Source organism: Castanea sativa, chromosome 8, assembly GCF_040712315.1.
Source record: "Castanea sativa cultivar Marrone di Chiusa Pesio chromosome 8, ASM4071231v1".
Taxonomy (NCBI): Eukaryota; Viridiplantae; Streptophyta; class Magnoliopsida; order Fagales; family Fagaceae; genus Castanea; species Castanea sativa.
Window position 1 is genome coordinate 27939990 of NC_134020.1, and position 8488 is coordinate 27948477.

The 8488-nt window shown below is 37.0% G+C and overlaps 1 long non-coding RNA gene across 1 annotated transcript; it reads right to left on the reverse strand.

The window, feature by feature from the left end:
* Positions 1 to 746: 746 nt before the first annotated feature.
* On the reverse strand, positions 747 to 8254 carry LOC142607200 (uncharacterized). Its single transcript, XR_012839261.1, has 3 exons — positions 8084 to 8254; positions 6829 to 6897; positions 747 to 772 (listed from the first exon to the last, which is right to left on the reverse strand). It is a non-coding gene; the product is annotated as an uncharacterized LOC142607200 (long non-coding RNA).
* Positions 8255 to 8488: the final 234 nt, after the last annotated feature.

An 8488-nucleotide genomic window follows, 5' to 3' on the forward strand; every position in this document is an offset into this window, starting at 1 on the left:
AACCAAGCATTCAATTAATTAAGACAAATCCTAAATCATGAGAAAAACATGATTGAACTCATATCTAGAATCTCATCTTAGTCAATTGATATGAAGCAAGAACAATTTAAATCGTTAAAGAACAACTATTGTGGGAGAAATCAAATCACATAAATATTACTAATAATCCTTAACAAGGTTTCATCCTCAACCCTAATTATAAATTTAGCTACTCATAGTAATTAAAATAAAACACAAGAATAAAATACTAAACATTAAACTAGACAAATAAAATAAAACTAACTGTCATGGAAGAAAACCAAAGAAGTAGCCGCACTCTCTATGTTCAGCCCTCAGCCTTAGCACTCGCCTCCCTGAATTTTGCCCTAAAGAGCCTTTAAATAGGTCAAAGAATCCTATTACAAGTTGAATTCCCGTTTGGGGAAAATTCCAGATTTTTAGGCTTCACTTAACCGAAATTTTGGCCCATTTAATGTCAGAATTCGGACTTTTGGTAAACTAAAAAGTTGTAGCCCTTTAAGTTAAATTTCTAGTCCAACTTGAATCATCTCCATTGGACATCTGAGCCAAAAGTTATGCCAAAAATACTAACTGATGTGCAAGCTGGAATCCTAATCCGAATTGAACTTGGATTTGATGCAAATTTCCTTTGATTCCCTGCTCCAATTGGACTTAATTTAATTGGGTTGGTCTTCTTTAACTTCATCATGGCCCTTGTAAAAGTAAAGTCCATTAGCTTTCTTCATTGCACAAATCCACTTATTTAATTCTCCTACAAAAGATAAATTCACGCAATAAGATTCAATTAAGCACAAAATTGATTATTTACCATTATTCCAAAACCAAATATAAAATGCATGAATTACCTCAAAATAAGTATGATAATGCTTTCTAACAATGATATAAATATGCAAAATTAAGCTATTATCAATGCACATCACTCCACGTGTGGAATGAAGCACTTACCTAGGTTGGGGTTGATGCTTCTTCTGCCCTTTAGAGGATAGAAAATGTTTACTACCCCCCAGCCATTCAAGCTTCTGCTCCATCGATCCCCAAGGCTGATGCTACTTCCCAGGGAGTAGATGTTGGCAAGGACGGCTTAGTCGAAGCTCTTCATTCCACTGGACCTCGGTCCAAGGAGATTAAATAGGCTGAGGTCACTGGACAGCCAACTGAAATAACTAAAGGGGTGGCCCATGATGCTGCTCAACTCCCTCTACCTCTAAGGATTCTACCAAGGAGAAGGAAGCTACCGAGACCATGTAAATTGTCTTGGCAACCCTTCCAATCGTTCCCAAGGAGGATCCAAAGGGCAAAGGGTTGGCTTCTAACCACACGGCTCCTATCCAACCTTCGAAGAACCCTAAGGGCAATCTTGTAATAAAAATGAAGCCATGATTGTCCCTTGTCTCTCCTTTCTGCTGTCTTTAACAATTTTTTCAATTTTTTATTTTATTTTTATGATGTAGTTGAATACTCTGTAAGTGAATTGTCTTTTCAAAAGACTTTAGATTGATGAAAATGCCAAGTTTTTTCTTCTATGTGTATGACGCTTGTATCTTTTCTTCGTATAACTTCTACTTTACTTACTGCTTAATTAATAAGACAATAGTATATGCCTGGCTTCATCATCTGTACAAGTGATAATTCTTTTCTAATGCAACACAAGTTAAGTAGTCTACCCAATCTAGCAAAACACCTTTATAATTGCAAAGTCTATATAATACAACAGAACAATCATTCACATAATTTCCAATACAACTTAATGATCTTAAGGAAGTACTTAGACATGGACCAAGCAACAAATATGTTTGACATACTTACAAATGCTTTAAGTGATGCTCATGAACTCCAATCTGTTCATCACTTTTTTGGAAGTTCCTAGGATATGCGATCAGAATGGCTAAACATTGTTGAATTCAACCTTAGATGTTAGTTGACTAAAAAATGGATGGTCTGAGGAACCAGAGGGTTCAATTTGATATTTAGAAAAATGAACCGAAATGTTAATTTTTTCAAAGTAGATGGTCTGAGGAACCAGAGGGTTCAATTTGATATTTAGAAAAATGAACTGAAATGTTAATTTTTCCAAAGTAGATGGTCCGAGGACCAGATGTAACTAAGGTTCTGTTCAACACTTAGTAAAATACCAACTTATCCAAGGTATGTGGTCCAAGGAGCTAGGCATAGCCAAGGTTCTTTTTGATACTTAGAAAAATGAACCAAAATGTTAATTTTCTCAAAGTAGATGGTCTGAGGACCAGATGTAACTAAGGTTCTGTTCAACACTTAGTAAAATACCAACTTATCCAAGGTATGTGGTCCAAGGAGTTAGGCATAGTCAAGGTTCTTTTTGATACTTAGATAAATGAACTGAAATGTTAATTTTCTCAAAGAAGATAGTCCGAGGACCAGACATAACTAAGGTTCTGTTCAACATTTAGTAAAATATCAATTTATCCAAGGTATGTGGTCTGAGGAGCCAGACATAACCAATGTTCAGTTTGATAATTAGATAAATGAACTGAAGTGTTAGTTTTTCCAAAGTAGATGGTCCGAGGAGCAGACGTGACTAAGGTTTTGTTCAACACTTAGTAAAATATCAATTTATCCAAGGTATGTGGTCCGAGGAGCCAGGCATAGCCAAGGTTCAGTTTGATACTTAGATAAATGAACTGAATTGTTAATTTTCTCAAAGTAGATGGTCCGAGGACTAGACGTAACTAAGGCTCTGTTCAACACTTAGTAAAATATTAATTTATCCTAGGTATGTAGTCCGAGGAGCCAGGCGTAGCCAATGTTCGGTTTCATATGTAGAAAAATGATAACCAACATAACACATAATTTCATCAGTAATAATATGGCAGAAGTGCCTTTCATTAATAATAATACCTTCGTAGGTTATTTACATTCCAGGGACGCGGTACAACTTTTTCATCTAAGTCCTCAAGATAATATGCCCCTATCCTAGCTATTGAAATAATGCGATACGGTCCTTCCCAGTTAGGTCCCAATTTTCCCCATGCTGGATTTTTTGCAGTGCCCAAAACCTTTCTCAATACTAAATCTCCAGGTGCAAGTGGCCTTAACTTTACATTGGAATCATATCCCTGTTTGAGCTTGTGCTGATAATAAGCTAGCTGAACCATGACGTTTTCTCATCGCTCTTCAACTAAGTCTAAGCTTTTTTCTAATAAGCCATCATTATTGCTTGAAGTGAAAGAGCTCGTCCTTAATGTTGGAAACCCAGTTTCCAGAGGCTTTACAGCCTCGGCTCCATAAGTCATAGAGAATGGTGTTTCTCCAGTGGACCTCCGAGATGTAGTTCGATACGTCCACAAAATATGCGACAATTCTTCCACCTACCTTCCTTTCGCATCATCCAGTCTTTTCTTGAACCCATTAACTATAACCTTGTTGACAGCCTCGACCTGCCCATTCCTTTGTGGATAAGCTGGGGTGGAATATCTATTCATAATGCCTAGATCACAACAATATCTTTTGAAGACCTTACTATCAAATTGCAAGCCGTTATCCAAAATAAGAGTATGAGGAATTCCAAACCTGGTGATAATGTTTTTCTAGAAAAATCTTTTTGCATTCAAATCCCTAATATTTGACAATGACTCAGTTTCAACCCATTTAGTAAAATAATTTGTGCCAACGAGCAACCATCTCTTATTTCTCCCTATCTTTGGGAAATGGCCTACAATATCCAAGCCCCATTGTGCAAAAGGCCAAGTGCCGGATAGAGGATTTAAGACACCTCCTGGTTGACGGATGTTGGGAGCAAACCTCTAACACTGGTTACATTTCTTTGCATAATCTTATGTTTCTCTCTGCATATTTGGCCACTAATACCCTTGTGTAAGAGCTTTGTGAGATAAAGACCTTCCCCCTGTATGACTTCCACAAATCCCTTCGTGCAACCCTTCTAGAAGTAGTTCCGTTTCTTCAGGATGTATACATAGCAAATATGGTCCAGAAAAAGAGCGTTTGTACAACTTTTGGTCCTTAAATAGCCAGAACCGAGGTGCTTTTCTGTGTACTTTATCTATCTCAGACTTCTCCTCGGGCAAAATATCATCCTGAAGGAATAACACTATAGGATCCATCCAGCTAGGTTCGACCCTAATTTGATGAATTCGGATGGTGTCACCGTTCGTCACGGTAGGTTTACACAAATCTTCAATGAGGATGACTCGAGGTAGGCCTTGCGCCGAAGACTTCGCGAGGGTGGCTAAGGAGTCTACATGGGTATTCCTGCTCTTAGGAATTTGTACCAAAGCAAAGGATTCAAACTTTGACTGTAAATATCTCACCTTGGTCAGATACTCTTGCATTCTTGGATCTCTGGCCTCTAATTCTCCTTCCACTTGGCCTACCACCAATCGAGAGTCTGAGAACATCTGCACTGTTTTTCCACCCATCTTCTGAATCATAGTCATTCCTACCAGTAAAGCTTCATACTCAGCCTCATTGTTGGTGGCTGAGAATCCCAATTTTAAGGACTTTTCAAAAGTAATTCCCTTAGGAGATAACAAAACTAGCCCCACTCCAGATCCTCTTTGGTTCGCTGCTTCGTTAATGTACACTTTCCATAGCAGAGATTCCTTGAGTGAAATCATGCCAATTGATTTTTCATCCACGTCCAGCCTCTTAGCATTCTCTTCTAGCGAGGGCTTAGCAAATTATGCCTCCAAATTAGCAAGGACTTGGCCTTTCACAGAGGTGTGAGGCATATACTTGATGTCAAAAGCCCCTAAAATGGTACCCCATTTGGCAATCCTTCTCGTGTAGTTAGCACTTCGAAGTATAGACCTAAGAGGAAGTTGAGTTAAAACAACAACTGTATGAGATTGGAAGTAATGGGGAAGCTTACGCGTAGCATGCACCACTACTAGGATAGCTTTCTCCAACGGTAAATAATGCACCTCGGCCTCATGTAGGGACTTGCTCACATAATAAACTGGCCTATGTACACCATTATCAACCCGTATCAGAACCAGACTAACGGCATGGTCAGCCACAGCAATGTAGGCAAACAGAACTTCATCCCTCTCGGGTTGAGACATAATAGGTGGTCGAGAAAGATATTCCTTAAGCTGCTGAAAGGCTGAATCGTACTTCTCGGTCCATTCAAATGCCTTCCACTTATTCAACAACTGGAAAAAAGGCCTACATCTATTTGCGAACCGAGAAATAAATCGGTTTAGGGCAGCAGTCATCCTTATCAATTTTTGAACCTCTTTAGGATTTCGAGGTGGCCGTAAGTTGTTAATTGCCCTGACTTGCGCAGGATCAACTTCAATTCCACGATGAGTTACCATGTAACTTAGAAATTTACCTGATTCCACGCCAAAAGAACACTTAGAAGCATTAAGACGCAACTTATATTTCCTCAGCGTCTGAAAGGTGTCATTTAGGTCTTTCACATGCATGGATGCCATTTTACTTTTCACCACCATGTCATCCACATACACTTCAATAGTTTTTCCCAATTGTGACTCAAACATCCTGTTCATCATCCTTTGATAAGTAGCCCTGCGTTCTTCAAACCAAAAGGTATTACCTTATAAAGATAATTCCATGTTGGAGTGATAAAGGTTGTCTTCTCCTGATCCTTCGAAGCCAAAGGTATTTGGTGATAACCTTGGAAAGCGTCCAAAAAACTCATCCGAAGATGCCCAACAATGGCATCCACCAACTGGTCTATATAAGGCATTGGGAAAAGATCTTTGGGACAAGCTGTAATGCCCCAAAATTCATAAGCAATAAAATTCTATTTAATTTGAAAAATCCATAAAAATATTAAATAAAAGGATCCAGCAACCTAAAAATTTCATCACAAAAGTCAGAGTTCTAATCCACCAAAAATTAAAACATCCTCAAAATAATTCTCCAGTACAAAGTTTAATACCATAAAAATAAAAATAAAATCTTTAGTCCCACAACATAATTTGTAACTGTTGACTTCCAGAAATCTCTACTCCAATAATCCCTCTACCTCTAATGTATCTGTAAGGGGAAATAAATGGGGGTGAGATAACTCAATAAGTGGAATTCACTAACATTGGGGTGTGGGAACAACCTTTCAAATAAATAATTCTTACAACAAATTCATAACTTGTACCTCATCAATATTTATCATCAAATATTTCATATAAAAAAAATATCTTTATATTGTGAGCCACCATAACACATGTATCAATATCATCATATAAACAATTTCCTAGGCTTTTCTCGAGGTCAACGTTTACCCCCCGTTGACAGGGTTGTGCTGTCCCCTTTTTGGGACTGGAACCTCCTTTTTATCCCCTTTCTTAAGGATGGTTCCTTTGGAACCTAAATGTGCACTCTCTTACTAAGGAGCTTCCTTTTTGGATCCTCAATAGTATATGCCCTTGCTAAGGAGCTATCAAATGTGCACTGTCTCCTTTTCTGGGACCGTCTTTTGCTAAGGACTAGCTGCAGTATGATTGTTCATTGCTAAGGACTAATACAATACTGAGCTTTTAATCACGACTTGCTATAGGTTTTCAAAACATATTCAAGATGCTCACATAAACAATCAATTCAAGATGCTCACAAAAATAATCCGTTCATAATTCTAAAAAATATAAGGATATATTCACACATACACATTTAAATAAATTTAGGTTGTCCCACAAGTTTTTCATAAAATGAATAATTAATGTGCACATCAAGCAATTATAAAATATCCATTTATATATATAGAATAACAACATATTCCTTTGATATAAAATAGTTTAATTAATCAACACTGTTTGGGAAAACCCCCCAAAATTAGCAAACACCACTTACCTCTTAGTTGCAAAAATAAAAGGAATCAACCAATCCCGTCACTAGGTCCATCACCGAGAATCTCAAAACCTTGAAACATAAGGAACAAGCCTATTAATAACAAGACCTATTGCAAAGTTTATCATCACATTTTTCGCCAAAATCGAATAGGATCCCTTAAAACAAATCAAATGCCCTAAAGCCTAGCTTACCCAACCTAAGACAAGTACCTAATTCCAACGGGAACCAAACAAGCATACAAACCCATAGTGCCACAGCACAAAACCAAAGCATTTTAATTCACCACAGCAAGCAATGTGCACATATAAACATAACATAAAACACATCAATTCATAATAGGGGCAGCATATCTCATGGGTTTCCCTTTAGAGCACTAAATGATTAAACCAAACAATTATTAGACTTAACTAAGTAAAACACATGTCGAAGAAAGCACATGAATTTACAAACCAATCCATTTAACAAAGATTTGAAGTAAATTCCGTAAAGTCTTAGCCACTTTTAGATAACTTCCAATAGGTCAGCCCTTTTTATAAAATTCGTTTGGTCCACTTAGGTTTATCCAAAAAGCTTAAAATTAAATAGAGAGAAGCCTTTATATGTCTAGTATGTACCATCAAACATTCAGATTAAAATGATTTTTATATGATTTATTAAAAATCACGTAATTTAGCTTACTCAAATCTGTCAGGGACATATTTACAACCCCAAAAGAAAAATCATTATAATTATTATACTAGCCCAAATGCTTTGAGACTTGAATCAAGTAAAATATATGTGTATTAGCTTTCATTATAACCATCTTAGGCTTCCAGATTCAATCTATGGTAGTTATTACGAACTTTTAACTACAATGTGTGCAGAGTTTCTATAGAGAACAAATTGAGTATTAAGTATGGTCAGATGGTATTTTTGAACACTTAACTTCATATCCCCTTTCAAGAAATATCATATGTTCTTCCTGAACAAACCATTTTATCATTGGTACTATACATAAACACCAGAATTTTAAGAAATTAACACAACAAGCAACCACAAACAAAGTTTAGCAAAACTCATACAAAACCATAAATCGTACAAAACTAAAAGAAACATCTCACATAAAACCCATATCTGAAACATGCATTACCCACTTTTTAAACATCCTCAAGAAGAAACACCCATATCAAAATATTATCCCTACCCAAGAGATTGACTCTACACAAACTTTAGACCATAACCAAAACAATAAGGAAGTGGATCCAAGAAATTTCACCTTTACACCACTGTTTCAGCAACTCAAGGAGAACACTTGCTGCCTCCATTAAAGTGGAATGGTGCTGGTGTGGTTTAGATTGCTTTAAGTGGTGATAATGGGTGGTTGTGAGTAGAGGAAGCTTGTAATGGGTCGGCCATGGGGTAGAGAAAACGAGAAGAGAAGAAGCTAGAGAAGAACACAAGAAGAGGGAGAGAAACGTGTGGATCCAAGGAGGGGGCTGTGCTGATTGTGGACCATTAACAACAAACATCTTGAGGAGACATTTACCACTCTACCCTTAAGTTTCCTCACTTCCTTAATTTTCACCAAGCTCATTACCACAAATCACATAAATGCCATTATATGCTTTAGATATTCAAAAGACCTCAGCAAAAGAAATTAACCACCTTAAAGAAAAATAAA